This window comes from Pelodiscus sinensis, chromosome 8, assembly GCF_049634645.1.
Source record: "Pelodiscus sinensis isolate JC-2024 chromosome 8, ASM4963464v1, whole genome shotgun sequence".
Classification (NCBI taxonomy): Eukaryota; Metazoa; Chordata; order Testudines; family Trionychidae; genus Pelodiscus; species Pelodiscus sinensis.
Window position 1 is genome coordinate 7849634 of NC_134718.1, and position 19236 is coordinate 7868869.

At 40.3% G+C, this 19236-nt stretch overlaps 1 protein-coding gene and 1 long non-coding RNA gene across 7 annotated transcripts in view; both read left to right on the forward strand.

Moving 5' to 3' along the window:
• Nucleotides 1-19236, forward strand: part of KAT6B (lysine acetyltransferase 6B) — a 173906-nt gene that overhangs the window by 35864 nt on the left and 118806 nt on the right. The gene's annotated exons all lie outside the window — the stretch shown is intronic.
• Nucleotides 1719-13325, forward strand: LOC142830478 (uncharacterized). The gene is made up of 4 exons (XR_012905763.1): nucleotides 1719-7482; nucleotides 8381-8413; nucleotides 9084-9741; nucleotides 10438-13325. It is a non-coding gene; the product is annotated as an uncharacterized LOC142830478 (long non-coding RNA).

The window sequence follows — 19236 nt, forward strand, 5'->3', positions numbered from 1 at the left end:
TAATAGCTCATTGTAATAACACCTGTAAGTGCAAGGGATTGTTGGTTAATATGTAAAGACTCAGATATTCAGGCTGCATGATAAAAGGAAAATACTGGTACTTTTTGAAGTTAATTTTCAGAATTCTGGAGTTAACTCATTTTGTTATGGGGAAACGATAGTAATATTATCAGAGGGGTAGCCGTGTTAGTCTGAATATTAATAGTAATATTGAGATTTTCGCCTTTCACTTAAATGTAAATCAGGACTGATTGCACTGAAGATAGGCCTTAAACCAGTTTGAAATTAGCGTATGAGGACCCATAATGGAGACTAATTTCACAGAGGCAGTCAGAAGGCAGCAATCTTTTTATGCAAGCAATTCCACAATGGCATTGCAGAAATTGACTTCTAGCTTTACTGCATGGTATCAATGCAGCATTTGGGTTAGTGTGTGTGTATATACTTACACCCACTTTCTGTTTCCTAGTAACAGCAAGTAGGTGTCTCTTGTTGATATTTTGAAACTTGCATGGATGTGCATAAACATCCTATTGTCCTGCTATCTGCTTTCTAAACTATTCTTTGTAGTTGTGCTTATATAGAATGGGCAACAGATTCTTGCCAGACACAAGAATGAAAGTTAAAGCTGTTTTGCATTTCCTGCAAGTGGTTCCTCAAAGCCTGTTGTAATACGCTGGAGACTTTTCATCAGGTGGAGCTGCAGAGACTTTCAACTGGTATTTATTCCTTTTTTGCTCATTCTTGGTGAAGACTGTTTTTAATGTTTTAAAAAGCAGTGCAGCTGGCTTTGCTATTTTGCCCTCTGATTTTTGAACCTGTTCCAAGCTGTTTTTCCTTAAAAAAGCTTCCAAAGGTGAGTGTGTTTCAAAGGTGATGGCATATGTTTTTTCTTTTATTACCCTCTTTTTTTGTCTTAATTTTTGGTTTTATACTCAAATAGCTGACCATCATTGTACCTACATATAGAGATATATCTATCTCAGAGCTGGATGGGACCTTAAAAGGTCATCAAGTCCAGTCTCCTACCTCCACAGCAGGACCTAGTATTATCCCTGATAGATTTTGCCCCCACTCCCTAAATAGCCCCCTCAAGGATTGAACTCCCAATGCTGGGTTTAGCAGGCTAATGCTCAAACCCCTGTGCTGTCCCTTTACAGATATTAAAGACTGACCCAAGTGATGTGAAGTCTAAGTCAAAGCCAGCCATTGACTACTTGACAGTAAAATATAACATAGTGTGCACGTTATTTGCTGACGCCCTCAAATTATCTCAGTTAATGGTTTTTGGTGGGTCTTGGAGTCATAATATTGACAAACACAAAGTATCCATAGAGGAAGAAAATAGGTGAAGCTGTAGAGAACTTTATAACAGGCATAAATTCACACTTGCTTTTTTTCTTGGTTTAATGTTTATTAAACACTCTTCTAGGCATGTTGAAAACTTAATATAAATACGGGGTTTAATAGGCATGGAATAATAGAACTTGAGCTACTGTAGTAGTAAGAACGTTCATCTGAAAATAGGTTAGGTCTGGCTTTGTATAATTTATTTATATATATTCTTGTCATTTCATAGGTTCCACAGTCAGAAGGGACCATTGTGATCACCTGGTCTGACTCTGACCTTCTTTATAACAGGTCCTAGAATTTCCCCCCAAACTAATCCTTGGAGCAATCTTGATTTTTTTTTTTTTTATTTTTTTTTTTTTTAAGGAAGGTGGTCAGTGATGGTTATTGCACCAGGACCCTTGGTCAAATATTGCACATTTTCTGGTTTTTCTTCAGATTGTATACATCTTTCATTAATAAAAATGTATGCCTTCTTTCCGAGCTGAATTGTCTAGCTTCTACTTGCAGCAGTTGGATCGTGTTATACCTTTCTCTGCTAGACTGAAGAGCCCGTTATTAAATACTGTCCATGTCGATACTTAAAAAGTATAATCAAGTGACCCCCCCCCCTTAGCGTCCTCTTTAAGCTAGCTAAATTGAGCTCCGCTAGTCTGACTGTGAGGTATGTTTTCTAGTCCTGTAATCATTTGTATGGTTCTTCTCTGAACTCTCTACTATTTATCAGCACCTTTTTTGAGTTGTGGATACCAGAACTGGGCATAATATGTGGCTGCAGCAGTGCCAAATACTTCTGTTTGAGATTTCTGTGTGTGCAACTCTGAACTGCATTGGCCCCTCAGGCCACAGCATTTTGCATTTCGAGTTTATATTCAGCTGATTATCCACCCCCTCCCAAATCATTTTCGGAGTCATGGCTTCCCAGAATAGAGTCGTCACAGTGTTAGTGTGGTCTATGCTTGTGCTTAGGTGTGTTAAAACACACCTGGTTTGATATTTCTCTGTACAGTGACATGTCCTTTTTATTTACCGCTCCCCGAATTTTTTTGTAATCTGCAAACTTTCTCAGTGATAATTTTGTGTTTTCTTCCAAGTCACTGATAAAAACATACATACCGTATTGCCAGGAGCTGCTCCCTGTGGGACTTCACTTGAAAGTGCACAATGTTGATTCTGTATTTATAGTTACATTTTGAGACCTATCAGTTAGTCGACTTTTCATCCTTTTAATGTATGCCATGTTCATTTTATATCTTCCCGTGTATTTTTTTTAATTTAAAATGTTAGGTGGCACAAATGCCTTATAGATGTCAAAGTATATTATGTCAACACTATTCCCTTTATCAACCAAAGTTGTAATCTCATCAAAAAAAGTTGTTAGTAGGACAAGATCCATTTCCCAAAAACTGTTGATTAGGGGTGTTAAAACTGTTTTTGTAAACCCTGAAATGTTCAGTAGTTACACATTTACATGCAGTGGGAGGCAGCTCTACAGGAGCTAGTGGCCATAGGGAGCTGGTTTAAAGCTTCTCCCTACGAGCACTGTCCTGTGCCTCATCCCCAATGCTGCCTCTGGTGCAGAGGCAGCATGGAAGAAGGGGTGAGGTTGCATGTAACCATGAAGGTTAACTGATGAGCCTGAGCACATCTGTTCACCATATAAACAACTACACCATCACATCCGTAGTGTTGATTGGTATTAATTATATTATCCTTGTTTAATACAGCCACTCCCCGAGTTACGAACAAGTTACGCACCAACAGTTGGTCTGTAACTTGAAGTGTTCGTAACTCGGATCCCATAGAGTTACATGGAGACCATGCCGTTCATAAGCGCAGATCACCGTTCGTAACTCAGATCCACATTTATGACCCCTTTGGTCGTAAGTGGAGGTGGTCGTAACTCGGGGGGCAACTGTACTTTAAGTCCCATATCAACCTCTTCATTATGTTGCTCCAGTTTAGTGTCAGATTGACAGGCCTATAATTACCTTGGCCATTCCCTTTAATTTTTTAAAAGATTGGCTTTAAAATAACTTTTCTTTCAGACTTTTTTGTAACTTTTTCAGTGTTCTAGGACTTACTGAAAACCAATATTAAGAGTCCAGCCCATTTCCTCAGGCAGTTTTTAAAGCTGGTTGTAAGTTATCCAGTCCTTCTGATTTTAGTAGCTGCTCTTTAGCATCCTCCTGAGATACTAGTTGAATGGAAAGAATATAATTAAATATCTGCTTTCTGCCCCAACACAGAAAACATATATTTAATGAACACTTCTGTCTTTTATGAATTATTCATTTCCAGCTAGTAATGGGCTAATGGTAAGATACTTTTTGTTCTTCTTATACTTAAAACTATCCCTTCTTATTTTGCCCATAACTCTGCTTTCCATAGATTTCTCCCTGTGATGTTTTGCTTCCATTATCAGTTTTCTACAATTTCTAGCTTCTCGTTTATAGCCATTATTCTTGACTTCTCCCTTTTCCCCCCTTTTTAAGTTTTTATTTTTTATAGATCCCTTCACTTCCGCTCCAGAGCAGATCTGGTTATTTAACATTCTTTAATTGTGGCTTTTTGGGTATATTGTGACGTGTTCTGAAATACTTCCCAACTATCATTCATGTATTTCTGATTAAATTCTTTCTCCTAGTTGATTTGGCTCATAATTGTTTGGCTCATAATTATGAAATTGGCCCTTCAAAGCACCGACTGCATGTTATACTGTTTTGGACTTCATTCTGTATGTGGATTATAAATGTGATCACGATCACTTGTTTCTAAACTATCATTACTTATTCAAACTTTAAAAGTAGTGAACAGTCCTGTAGAGATCACCACAAAAAACAGATGGTGAAGTTGAAGTGGGTTGTGCCCACAAAAGCTCATGATACCATCTACATTTTTTGTTGGTCTCTAAGGGCATGTCTATGCAACAGGGCAAAAGTCAAATTAAGCTACCCAACTTAAGCTTCATCAATTGCGTAGCTGAAGTAAAAATAGCTTAATTTGGCTTTTGATGCGGTCTACATAGCAGGAAGTTGAAGAACACCCTTCCTTTGACTTTCCATACTCGTAAAATGAGGTTTTCAGGAATCGGAGTAAGACGTCCTCCAGCTCACCATTATTTTGAAATAATGGCTTGCGGTGTAGACATGCTCATGGTTATTTTGGAAAAACATCAGTTATTCCGAAATAATGCTGCTGGGTAGACGTAGCCTAAGGTTCTGCAGGACAATTTGCTGGATTTTTTAAAAAGATTTTTCAGTTACAGACTAACACAACTACCCCTCTGAAACCATTAATTTTTAGTTCTGTGTTGAGTTCCTCTTTATCAAGAGGTCTAATACTGAGTTTTTCTCTTTTTGGGTAACACTCTTTGAGTTAGGAAATTATCATCTGACATGCAAACCAGGGCTGTTCCTTAATGGTAGGAGCAGCAATGTATGCCTTCCCCTATATCCTATGATTGGCTATATTGAAACCCTTGAGGTGCCTACTGATAACAGTTCTCATGAGCTCCTAGCCTTTCTCCTTGGGTTCACTGGTTGAGGCAGATTCCCTGTTCCTTCCGTTTCTTCTCCACAACCACAACTGCAGGAGGAAACTCTTGAGGGGCAAGAGGCCAGTGTTTATTCCACTAACTAATATCTCCTCCTGCCTGAAGTGGTTGTGCCTGATCTGCCTTCTCTGGCCAATGATTTCAAAAACTTTTCAGAAGCAAATGAAAAGTGTAGTAGGCTCATTGAAAATTCCCTGAGGGGATATCCAAGAGTCACAGGACAATTTCTTGGACATTGTAAATGAGATCTTCTGCTTGGGCAGCCATGATCATTTAAGGAGGCCTTCCTAGATTCTGCCAAGACCGACAGACCCCAGCAACTGTACCATTGATGTACAGGTGTGCTGATAAGGAGTATTGTGTCCCAGCCAATAACCCTGAATTTTTATTTTTGCATCCTTTGCCTAACTTCATGATTGTTGAAGTGGTAAATGAAACTGACAGACTGCATCACTCTAAATCAGTCCCATATGACAAGGACCAAAAAAACAACCTTTTTGGCTGTATAAGTTATCTCTCTGTGACCTTACAGTTTAGGAATGCCAACTTCACCAAAGAAGTTTGGTAATATTAATAACATCAACCATTCCAAGTTCACTACATTTACTGAACACTTTTCAGGAGGACATGCCATGTAACCGTTTGCATATTAGGTGAGGGTCAGGTACAGGATAGAACATCATTACAGGCCTTGCTAGATGAGTCTGATATTGTAGCATGCTCCATCTCCTTGATAGTTGTGATGCACTAGGCATCCTGGCTCCATCTGTTTGGGTTCCCTAGATAAGTCTAAAATACCATGTAGGATCTTCTCTTTGGTCTAAAACTTTTTGCTGAGATGACTTATGAATCACCGCACACCTAAAAAAGGCCTGTAAGCCCTCTTTGCAATCACTTGGGCTTTATAGACCTGTAATTAAATAATTTAGTAGATTTCAGACTGCACGGAGATTCCAGCCCACCACATGTTCTTAGACCTTTAGGTAGAAACCAGTGTTTCAAAGAAAGAAGCCACTCACTACCTCCACTTTTCACCACTCACCAGTCCTCATCAGAATAAAAATGTTGATGATTTGATAGTCTGAAATCCCCTACCCACTTCTTTGCTTTCATCTATGCCAGTATAACTGCCTTTCTCCCTTTGGGTGCCATCTGTCTCACCTTCAGTCTGCATGGGAGCAGATTACATCTGACAAACAGGTTCTGGATGTTATAAGGTCAGGTTACTCCATCCATTTTACTTTCCTCCCTGTCCTGGTCCTTCAGGGGCCCCTCTTATGAATGCTTTCTGAAACAGCAAATTACTTCTCTTTTATGTGTAGTAGCCATAGAACCAGTTTGAGCTTAGACTAACTTGCCTACCCACTGAAGCTTCTGCACATACGGAGGGATGGAAATTTACTCCCTAGTATTATCTGGTCCTCGATAAGATTATAGATCTAAGACTCCGAAACAGTGTTTGAAGATATAGTAATTTAGGATGGTGATGCTTGTAGCTATAATTCCATCATTGGATCCAAGGGATTGGTTTTTGACTCTCTACCTTCAAGGGCCATACTTTCACGTTGTAATTCTTTCTGCTTCAAAAGGGATTCCTTCCTTTTCTGGTTGATTAAGATCACTATTAAGTACGTACTTGTTTTGGCCTTTCTTGTGGTCTGAAGGTATTCTTTGATCGTTTTGGCAGCGATTGCCACTTTGTCAACTGGGGATAGTTTTTTCATATTTCAGTGATTGGCTCTCAAGGGCTAGACTTGTTAGGTTCTCTCTACCATAAGCATAGCATTATCCCTATTTTACAGGTTAACTCTCCAGCTCAATGTTGAAAACCTCAATGGGAATCTTAGGGGTTATACATACCATATACACAATAACAGCCGCTGCTTCCCTTCACATGGATAGGTTCACTGTGGTTTCAAACTTTATTTCAAAAAGTCAAATATGTCCACAGCCATCAACAAGAAATTGTCTTGAACTACTGGAACACAGAACAGCTTTGTAATGTGTATGGCTAGGTTACGCCTTTGCTGCTTCCCATGGTTGCTCAGGATGGTTGCTGAATAGATACAGTCTGGACAGACTGGTATCAGTATCTTAGCAAATATAAGATTTCCTCATTTATGGAAGAACCCGCACAATTTCTTTGCAGATGTTTCATTTATCCAACCTTCTGCTGTCATCACTGTAGTGATGGATGTCTCTCTTCTGGGCTGGGAAGTGCTTTTAGGGAGACACACTGGTATTAAGATTGAATAGGGCAGGTGTTAAACAGATCCTTTGCACAGAGGCCTTCCAAATCTCCGTGATTTGCTGGCATATTCAACAATGAATGATTTTGGATACATTCCACTCTTTTTTTTTTTTTTTTTTTTTTCTTCAGTATTACGATACAAGAGTGGTTGGTAGTTGGGGAAAAAAATTGTCAATTACCTTTTTTCCTTTGGACCGAGGTTCTTTACAAATTCTGGATATATTCCATGCATTGCTGTGCCTTTCCTGCACTAACTGTTGGAGAGACCCCTGTCCATTTTATCTACTGTGCAGGAGGCAGAAAGGGGTAAAGACAAAGTGTCTAGGTATGTGTGACTAATCTTTTATTTATGGGTTAAAAGACATTTGGAGTTTTTTATATTTAGTGGTTTTGAAAACACACTCTTTGCATGTGCATCTATGCTTTGCTTTTTTTAATTTTTTTAATTTTTTTTTAATTCTAGTTTCCTGCAATGTTAGTCATGAATGACATCACAGGTTTTAGATTTGTAACATGAGAGCTGTTGCTTATCTGGCCACAAAGTAGGTACAATCTAGGCAATGTTCCTAAAGCTTCGACAACACGCATCAGTACTGCACGTCAGTACTGACACCATACTATAATTTTTTTTTAAAACTACAAACAGTTCTCTACAGTTGGATGCCTTTTTAAAAAGTTTATTTCTGAAAAGCACTAATTAGGATAGTAAGTAAATAGTAGCATGAGTAATTCAGCTAGGCATTATGGTTATTGGATATCTAGAGTATTTGAGGTGAACAGATTTCGCTTTCTCACCTAAATTAATTACTAATCCAGTGATTTCAAGCAGAGCATGGCTTATTGCTTTCTAGTACTCGTCTTAATAAGCGCTTAGCTTAGGTTTTGTGGTTCCATTAGTAACCAATAGTGGGAAGAAAAGCCAACCACAGTTGGAGTGCGTTTCACATTCTGGTATAGGATATTGCATAGCTGACTGTTTCCTGCCCTTTCCCAGTTTTGTATTCAATTCACTAGCAATTTTAAAAGAGAAACAAATTCAATTTTTTATATAAAATGCTAGAGAGAAACATGAAACTTGCATTGGGGAGTAGTGGCACAAAATCTAGAGTGCTTCAACTCCTGCTTATTTTCTGGAGGAAAACTAGCTGCCTTTGATGTCTGCTTCACTCTTATTCTCCCTCTCATCCTGATTAACATTGCCTTTTTTCTTTTCATCCATTCAGGTCCAGTGTGCACTAAAAAGATAGCTGGCTCAGGTTGGTTACAACACAGTTTTCTTCTGACCTGACGTAATCACAATTAGTAGCATAGGAAGTACTTGTCCTTGAAGTAACTGGGAGAAAGCCTGAAAAGGTTTTACCTCAGTTAGTGTCCCATCCAAATTGTAACAAATATTAACAGTGTGGTAAGTTATGGCTGTACTAGTACCAGGACATGAAAAGAGCTTTTAGGTGGACACTTAGCAAAACATCCTAGATTTCTACAACTGGAGGAGGAGAATAATCATTCAGTGCATTAGATGCGATACTCCCTCTTGAGTAGAGAGGCACTTGATAAAAAGACCAACCACCCAAATGAATAGGAATTAATGTAAGATCATGGAAATTTTCTTTGCCTCAGTAAAGGATTCTGAGTGCAAAGAAGTTTCTAGGAAATTTAACAGGGCTTTTCTTTCCAAACTACAGTAGTTCTCCGTTTCTTAGCCAGGTCTATGCTGTAAAGTTATGTCTATGTAAACTGCCTTGTATCTGCCTGTATCTGCCTTATTGTGCATGTGTCTACATTAAATTTGTCTCCCATCAATGCAAGTGCCCCATTTATAGCAATGTAGTAATACCATGTCTGTGACTGGTGTTAAGCTTTGGTTAATATATTCAAGTTGACGCAGAGCAAGTATAGGCAATGTGTTACTTATATTGTCCTTAGGCCTTGTGTGATAACTTCTGGAGAACTGCTGACTGCTGTGAGCGCAATTGTGAACTTGACTTTCCAGAGGTCAAAGAGATCAGAAGTTCCACCTCCACTTTAAAGCCCAGATCATTTCTGAAATGTTTCCTGTCTGTCCTTTTGGTGGGCACACCTAGCAACACTCCATTGTATTCAACTGCCCTGGTAACCATGCCAGCTGCATGCTCCTAGTACATTGCTTGGAGTAATGAGCAGATGTTGCTTCTCCTGGATTGCAGAGGCTGTGAAGGCACAGCTAGGGATCAGCTGCAGAAATGTGGATACAGATGAGCGGATTGCTTGGGGGTTGCAGTACCAGGGCTCCTACAGGGACCAGCAGCAGTGTTTCGTGAAAATGAAGGAACTGTGCCTGGCATATCAGGAGGCCGACAGTCAATCTGTTTTTACTGCTTTTACAAAGAGCCACGTGCTATACTTAGCAGAGACCCCACCAGCCCAGCACGGAGAATCACCGTGGAGACTGCTGCGGAGCCGGAGTATGGAATGAAAAACAAGGAGGATGATTGGGGACATGTGACTGGGAGGCTCCAGCTATGCTATGAGCCAGGACCTGTTTGAGACTCCCTTGCAGTCCAGTCTAGCCCTGGCAAGCCTGATGCAAGGGAAAGAAACTCAGGTAAGTGTGTTTCCCATTAAAATGATGTACTGATGGTGCTTCCAACTTAACAGGACACAACTATCAACTTTTCATTAATGTATTTGTAGTAGGGGATAGAGCAATGTAACTGAGAGGGGCAGTGCTATCTGCTTTTCTGTTTCCCCATAGTTAGGCGGGAGAGGGCCATGCAGAGCAGTTTGTTTATGTATGCAACAGTGTGCCTTGAATCCTCTTGAGACCTCCGTCAAATTTCCATGTAGGCACACGGGAGTCCTTGCCCACAGGTTTCTAGGTATGGTAGGTGCTTCCCCATGCCAGTCAGTGATAACTTTGGCAGGCACCATTGCAGCACACAGGCAAGCAGTGTATGGGTTGGGCTGCTTTGAGACACCTGCAGCAGCTGGCCACTCTCTCTTTGTTACCCTCAGGAGTGAGAGATCAGCTAAAATCGCCACTGTCTGTAGAAAACTGTTCCAGTATTCAGTACCGCTGCGCTATACTGATTCGTTTCAAGCAAGGCCCCCCTCATTTCCCTCACCCCAGCACCATGGCTGGTGCTGTGAGTGTCGACATGCCCTCCGAAGCAGAAGTGTCAGAATTATGTCTCCTGTAAAACTTCAGGAAAGCAAAGGAAGGGAGTTCTGAATCTTAACTTTCGCTTTCTGTTGTGACTCTATTTACAATGCTACCTCTGTGGTTTTTTTTTATCTGCAGCTGTCACTATTGAGACCTTGACCGGTGGTTCTTCCACATGCACAGAATACCTGAGCCTGAAAGGAGACAGAGGATTTGGGATATATTCAGTGAGATCCTGCAAGCGAGTGCTGCATTAGATAGTGGCCATAGATCCTGGAGGATGACTATTGCAGACAGGCTGGAGAAGAAAAGATTTTACAGGAGAGAGACTCAGGAGTTCCAGAAGGAAAAGGAGTGGGAGATGTCCCAGGATATAATGGAGCTTCTCTGGTAGCAAACACAGATACTGCATATTCTTGTGGATGTGATGGTTCAGCAGTCCTGGGCTCACCTCCTTTTTACAATCCATGGACAACCTCATTTCAGTATCTCCCTATATGCCCTCTCCACATGGTATTACGGGCTGCATCCCTATGTATACCACTTCATCCTGGAGGACATAAAGGACAACCACAGCTTGATATATGCTGATCAATGGAAGCCGTGGTTGCTGTATGTGGAGATAAAATGGACATGAATGTTCTTACCCTGTGCTAAGTTCTGTTCATTTTTTAAAATGTTTTTCACATGTCCTGTCTTGATAGCACAGATTTTTTCTTTGCTCTGGTTTTGTTACTTGAATAAAATGCTGTTTGGAAAACAATTTGTATTTATTAGGTCACAAAATATGCCTGGAGTGCCTGGCAGTTCTGAAAGCACCCACTCACTTGGTTACTGGACATTGACACACAACTCATAGGGAGAGTGACACACAAGTATAATAATTGATCGTTTTTATAGTGCTTGTTCTATATTTAATAGGTGCATTGATGGTGTTATAGTCCTCACAGAATTCCCAAAACAGGGCCAAGGCTTACTGTTGAAGTGCTTTTTCAAAGCCCCCCCTGAGCTGTATGGCTTCATTTTGAGCTCTTCTAAAAGCCCTTATGTCTGGCTGGTCAAATTCAGCAAATAGCTGCTCCATCTCCAGCCCAGTGGCAGCTTTCCACCCTTTGCTTCATGAATATTGCTCAGGACACAGCAGGCAGCTATGGCCTTTGGGATTCTTTGCACTGGTATCTAATCTAGACAGTAAACAATGTCATTATCCCTCAAATCTACCACGACCACATTCAGCTGTCACTCTGCACCCTCCGAGCCAGCCTATGGTTCAGTCTGTCCTTGGTGCTGTCGGGGTGACAGGCATATGGCTTCCTGAGCCAGGGAAACAAAGGGTAGGCTTGATCCCTCCGTCTCACTCTTAGTGTTTCGACATGCCCAATGATAGGCAGAGTCACTGCTTTTGAATAGTACTGTGCTCTTAAAGATGAGTGTCGTGTCCCTTTCCTGACCAGTCAACACTTATGACAGTGAAGTGTCTCCACTGGTCTGTCTAAACTTGCATAATCACAGAAGAAAAGCCTTTTCTGCTTGATGTACTCTATGGCAAGGTGGTTTGATGGATATAGACTCATAGACCTTAAGGTCAGAAGGGACCATTATGATCATCTAGTCCGACCCCCTGCACAGTGCAGGCCACAACATCTCACCCACCCCTCCTAGAATAATCCTCTCACCTATATCTCAGATATTGAAGCCTTCAAATACTTTGAAGACCCCAAGATGCAGAGAATCCTCCAGCTGTGATCTATACCCCATGCTACAGAGGAAGGCGAAAAACCTCCAGGGCCTCTGCCAATCTACCCTGGAGGAAAATTCCTTCCCGATCCCAAATATGGCGATCAGCTAAACCCTGAGCATGTGGGCAAGACTCACCAGCCAGACACCCAGAAAGTTCTCTATAGTAACTCCTATCATCCCTCCATTGACCTATTTCCCACTGATAATGCTGCATTGCAGTATGCGAATGGCATTTCTACAGAGCCACTCTTGTTCTTCCTAGCCAGGCCTCTTTGACCAGGAAGGGGAAAGTCAGCTGGATATCTAACCAAAAAGTCCAAACATTTCTCTAAGTTATTGTCAGGTACCATCTTGTTGCCCCGTCTGTGCCAAACAACAATTGAAGATATTCTCAAAAGCTAGTTATGTTGTGATTTGATGCATTTCATTTATATCCGTGTTGCCAACAGAACTGTCAGACAGATCTTAAGATGGTTACATTTTGGTATTTTTGATTATATAAACCAAGCCATAGGTGTCTTGAAAGCAGTTATGTTTTACTTTATATGGAAATGGAGCTAATTGAGATTTCTAAGTTGGTGATGAAATCGTTAAGAGTTTGTTTACGCTTAAAGCGCTTTAGCAGTGCTGTGAAGATGCTTCCTTAGACCAATGGAAGAGCTTCTCTTCTTGCTGACACAGCTCTGTTTACACAGGATTTAGGTTGGTATAACTACATCACTCTGCTGAACAATGTGTTTTCGCTGACAGGAGCTGGTAGTATGCACAGACCTTACTGACACAGTCATTTTCCCAATATGCTTAAATTTTTAACCCCCATTAGAGAATTAGGTACATTCTAATAAATCTAGATCACAGCCCAGGAAGTATGAACAAAAATGTACTTTCACCAGGATCAGCTCTGCTACGGGTTGTGCTAAGTCGAATTCTCAGTACGGAGCTAAGACTCAGTATTGCTAGATGGAAGCACACCTTGCCCCTTTTCCACAAGAATTTGGCTTCAGTTTTCCATCAGGTAGGCTGAGCTACTTGATTAGCACCAGAAAATAACAAATGTCAACAGCCTGACTTTGGTCTCCATGGTCTCCCTTTAAGAAAATGGGATGGGTTTATTGAAGATACATTTCTATATGCTGTGAATATGAACAGTTCTAATTGGAGGGACCCTCTGAATTTCTTTGGCTTTCATTATTCATAAAAAGAACTGAATATTTTAGCCATGATATTGTCAGAGAAAATATGAACCATTGTGGGTTTTTGTGTGTGTGTGTGTGTGTGTGTGTGTGTGTGTGTGTGTGTGTGTGTGTGCGCGCGCGCAGTCAGACATACAGAAGAGAAAGCTCTGAGGTAGGAATTACTTAAATAATCTTGGGGGGGAGGGGTGGTAGGGTTAATTTATCATTAGGCTTCAGAATTAATGTCACTATTAACTGCTTTGTCCACTGATCATTTTAAGGCTTATTTAGCATATGTGCTTAACCAGAAGGTATGTAAACCCCCAAACCAACTCTTCCTCATCTGAGATCCTAGGTGTTCAAGAAATCTTCTGCTTGGCTATCAAACTACTTCCTTTGTTGTGAATGTATTTAACAATACAGGTTTGCTATATTCTGGTTTTGATGGAATACTTATAATACTTGAAGGGAACTTGAATGTTCTTCCAGTACCCATAATCCTTAAAAATAAGTTTGGACTTTTTGTACATGGGGATTATAGGTGTATTGAAAGTGAAGGGAACAGGGTAGAGGGCTAGATTTCTCACCATGTATAAGGGTATGTTTACCCAGCAATTAAAAACCTGTGACTTGCTGTGCTAGGCCATTTAGGCTTCCAGGGCTTGGGCTAATTAAGTGTTGAATTTCAGTGGAGTCAGGTTGCAGCATGAGTTCTGGGATTCCCCCCATGCTGGTTGGGTGTATGCAAGATTTTGATGCAGAAGTCAAAAATAAGCAGAAAAGCATTGCAGAATAGACACATGCTCTATCAGAGTGGTCACTATCCCAAATGTAAATAATGGAGATGATAAAATGCTGAATCAAACTGCAATAGTAAGATCCTGGATGTCTCTAAGAAGGTAGAAGTATTAACATACTGGTGCTTCCAGTTTATATGTACTCTTCAATTGGGATATTACTGTCAATTCTGCTGTAGAAAACTGTAACCAGTTAGTGAGGAAGCATGAATGAGTGATGTTGTGGAAGCAGAATGGATAAAAACCACTGTTAAATTAAATCTTCATTGGATTTGTTTAGCTATTTCTAGTTCCCATTTTAGACACTTAATTTACTAAAGTTTTTTTCTTGAGATTGCTAATTGTTAGTATTTCAGATTTTTTTGTTACAATTGTTTTTTCTGCTGAGTTTCACATATCAATGGTTGATTTATGCTGAAAGGGACAAGTCCAGACCCCTATTAGCATCCTGCCGATTCAAACAAAATAGTCAACTAGTCGGCACTGCTTTCAATCAACATCACCTCCAATATATTGAGCTTCTACAGGTCTAGAGAGCTGACATGCTTTGATCAGGGTATCCTCTTCCATCAGAATTTGCAGTCTGAAATCAATGGCAGTTGTGCTTCTAAGTCACTTTTGAAAAATCACACTAATGGGTGCCTAAATACAAGTTTTGGGTCATGTGTACAAGGTTAATAGTTTGGGACATGTATAAAGTACAGCTCTACCTTGATGAAATCTACTTTTTATCCTTTTTCTCCCTCTCCTTCAGTTGGGGACAGTCCTACATTTAGGCTGTTTATAAAGAAATGTTTGTTTCTCAGCTTTCATAGCATATTTACTTTAGTGCCTCTTAAATAGGACACTTATATTTTCTCAAACCTGTTTGTTTGCTCTTTGTAGGAGAACAAAATATCTTATGTATAAGAACAGGCAGATATCTCTGCATTTTATGTTAAGCATTAAAAATATTACTGAAGTGTGCTATCAATGGTCTTAAATCTGGGTGGTGTTAAAACAAAAAGTTACCATTTTAGTTTTCTAGGTAGAAAGGTTTCTAGGTGAGTGTATTCCAGAAGATTAGGAGTACTGAATAGGTTTGCAGCTGTTTCAGGATTGAATCTGCTCAGACATTTCCTCTCTCTATCAGTCCAGGTGATTATCTGGCACTGATGGACCTGCAGGATTCATATCTGCATGTACCCATCGACCGCTGTCAATGAAACTCAATTGTAAATTTGTGGAATAGGAGGTAAATGAAGCTCTTGCTGCTTTTTCAGTCTCTTTAGATAATGAGTATAATCTATTACTGTAAAAGCTCTACCCATCAATGAGTATATTGCTTTGAGTAATTCTGTTGCTTAAATCTAATTATAGTGCAGTGCTTTTTAGATCAAACTTTTGCGGGCTGCAGGGTGAACATCTTAAGCCTTCTCAGAACATAAACTGAGCCCAGTTTACATTGTGGAGTTGTTTTTAAGAGTGGTAACTGTGATCCTATGTAATTTAGTTTACCATGTTTTTGGGAAAAGAATTATAGCTGTGTGATTGGTCAGTTATATAGAAAATTAAGGCATTGACTGCAGTTAGATGCAAACGAATAAAAAGAGAGACGCAAACTCATTAGTCTGTCATCTTTGCAGTGAATTGTAAGGTTTTCATGATAATAGAAGTACTAATCATAAAGCTTTTTTTTAACGTTACAAATCATTTAATTTATAAACTGTCAACATCCAAAAATAAGTCTCTTAGGCCCAAAGGCTTGTGTAATTTAATATATTTATTGGTCTGGTAAAAGGTATAGCTCATTCTAATATAACCTGTAAGTATTTGTTAGAATTTTTAACTATAAATCTCCACAGGGAAAATTGTGAGAGGTGCTGCAATCTTGTGTTTAAGGCTGCTTAGCAGCACGGTTTTAGATGTTTATGCAAAAAAAAATTTTTCAGAATTTTCCTGTGGTGCTGTAAGCTGTTTATCTTTAGAACAGTATATTCTTTCTGTCTGGCCCCACACATTTGCCAATTTCAATGCCCTCTTGCTTGTGCACATTGGAACAGTGACTTACCACCCTTGTTGTCCACATGAAGAGTGTTGATAAACTGAAAAATAGACTGGAAGATGCAAGGAGGAAGAAGGGAGGAAAGGTTAGGAGTAGCTTTCTGAAAGCAAGGTAGTAGAAGCAGGAGGATAGTCGTGTGCCACTCTGCATGCTCAAGTTTGGGATAGTGAATTTGTTGGAGGCACTTTCTGGGAGATGTTGGTAACCATTCTGCCAACTAGACAACCTTCGCTCACCTGTCAAGTTGTATAAACCATGTATTTTGCAGTTGCTGGCTTTTTTTGTGGTATGGGGGCATTCTTGGGTGCTGTAAAGCTTGTGTAACCAGCCCTATAGAATCATGCATGCAACATGAACTGCACTTTACCAGCACAGAGTTTGGGTATCTTTTGTGGTCAGTAGCGGAACAGTCTTTGAACTAACATGGTTAGACTGTTCCCGACTAGCAGCATAACACAAAAGCCTTTCTGTAAGTCCAGATAAGGTAAGCAAGAATATGTAGAAGCCCTTTGTGGATAATGACTAGAACATTTTTCTTTTTGTCTTAAGTGCTTGAGGGGGGCCTTCCCATTACTTTTTCTCTGTCTGCATTTTCTGTCCCTGCACTTAATAGATTCCAAGGGCAGAAGGGGCCATTGTAATCCTAGTCTAATCTCCTGTATAAAATGGGCCACGGAGCTTCCTTAAAATAATTCCCAGAGCATGTGTAGGTAAGGAGGCTTCTTTCATTCCGTGCTCTCCTCCTACTGGATTGTCAACTAATTGGCTGTCATCTGCTCATTTGAGGAAAAATCAAGACCTTCCTGGCGCATGCGCACGCTACCATAGAACTCTTAGAGCTATAGGAATCTCCCAACCCAAAGTTGCTATTAAGGACATAGTTAATAATGAAAGCAAGGCCAGAATAGACTTTTTTCATCTTTACTCTTAGTCTGTCAGGTCACCTGCTTGGAATGGTAGCTGGTTCTGGTTCTCTTACAAAGACTGTTTCTTCTATTGAGCACCTAATCTGAATTTAAGAAACATACAACTCTGTCCCTCCTGCCCCAGCCCCAGCAGCTCAGTATTGAAATGGTACATCAGTGTGGTTTGTAACAATTTTCTCCCTCTGAGATCCAAGGTTGGCCTAGGCTGGCTTTTTTTCTACCTGGCAGGATGCTCCACTGAAACGGGACATGAGTTCTTATCACCAGCTCGCCAATGACACAATTTCCTCTTTTCCCCTGGATCATGAATTTTCATTAAAGCTCAGGCTGACTTAATTTCCCCCCTCTGTAGCAAGGCTGATGGGCATTCAGCCTAGTTAAAAAATAGGGAAAGTTCTCAGAATACACAATGCTTATTTGTAGCCCATCTAATCTGCCCAACTGGTCATTTTTCAACTTGTTGGAGGACAAACTTTTCCGTACTTTCTAATTAGTGGTAGTCCAGATGAATAGACAGCAGCAGAAATGTCTAAGGTCTTATCTTTGAACTTGCATAAAACCTGCAGTTCCCTTCTGTACTGCAGTTGGGGTCTGAAATGGATAATGAGGATTTATTTCCGAAGAACCAAGTGTATTACGATGCCATATCACACATTAAATCTAGTCCAGTATTCATTATAATTGATACAAAAGGAGCTCAGGAATATTAATGTGTGTTTGAAAAGCTAGTGTACCAGCAAACCTAGTTTTGTTGAGGCACATTAAGCTTTGATTGAAGTCCCTTGGAAGAAATCCACAAGGCCTAATGCACACTCCTTGCTGGAGAGACTGCTTATGTTTTGACCCACAAAGATTCCAGGCCATGCACAGATATTTTTCCTAGCAAACTGTTTAGTTAATACAATTCCATGCGTTGGTTGAATACCATTCTGGTGATTCTCAACCAAATGGATTCCTCTGCAATCAGACTAGTTTATTTTTTTTATTCCTTTTTCAGCATTCCCATATTGCACCTTCCTTGCAGGTGTCTACCAAAATTGGTCTGCAGAGGAAATCAGATGCATTTCTCATGGGGTTGGCCATCACACAGAAAGAGTCCGTAATCCTCCACATTCTGTTATGCTGGAATGTGGGTTCCCCCCTCCCCCAGGCAAATAAATTGGAAATTTCCCTTGGCATTTTCATGCTTATGCTATGGTGGTATACAACTTTAGACTAGAGGAGACCTCAGGGTTAATCATTCCAGCCAGGGCTTTGTCAAACCTGGCCTTAAACCTCTATGGATGGAGATTCCACCATCTCCCTACATAACGCATTCCAGTGCTTCACCACCCTCCTAATGAAATAGCGTTTCCTAATATGCAACCTAGACCTCTGACACTGCAACTTGAGACCATTGCTTCTTGTTCTGTCATCTGCCACCACTGAGAACAGGCTAGCTCCATCCTCTTTGGAACCCCCTTTCAAAAAGATAATTAATGGCTGCTATCAAATCTCCCTGTTTTTCTCTTCCTCAGATTAAATAAGTAGAGTTCCCTCAGCTTCTCATAAATTGTGCCCTAGCCAATCATTTTCATTGCTCTCCTCTGGATTCTGTCCACATCTTTTCTGTAGTGTAGGGCCAAAACTGGACACAGTACTCCAGTTGTGGCCTCACCAGTGCTGAACAGAGGGCAATAATAATTTCCCTCAGTCTACTGGCAGTGCTCCTACTAATGCAGCTCAGTACGCCATTGGCCTTCTTGGCAACAAGGGCACATTGTTGACTCATCCAGTTTCTCATCTGCTGTAATCCTCAGGTCCTTTCTGGAGAACAGCCTCTTAATCTCAGCCTGTAGCAGTGCATGGTATTCTTCCATCGTAACTGCAGGACTTTGCTCTTATCCTTTTTGAACCTTATCAGAAGAAAAGATGTGTATTATTTGAGTGCAAAAATACCAACCCTGTTTTAAGCAAATTTGTATGTTTACCAGAAACTTCATTTTTTTTCTTAAGATTTCAAAATTGAAATTTATGTTTATCAAATGAGGGGATGGTGGGGGGGGGGACCCAACCCTTTCAGCCAGTAGATCCTTTACCAAGAGATACCGGTAAAATTTGTTTTAATATGTATATTTGTGTTGATACAGATTATGTAGAAAGCTTTTTGCTTCTGCAGGCTATTTATTTTTTTTAACTCAGTAGACTTTACCATAGCTTCTAAATTCATGCTATTGTCTTAGAGGGTTTATTAGTCTCGTTTGTTTGAACCACAG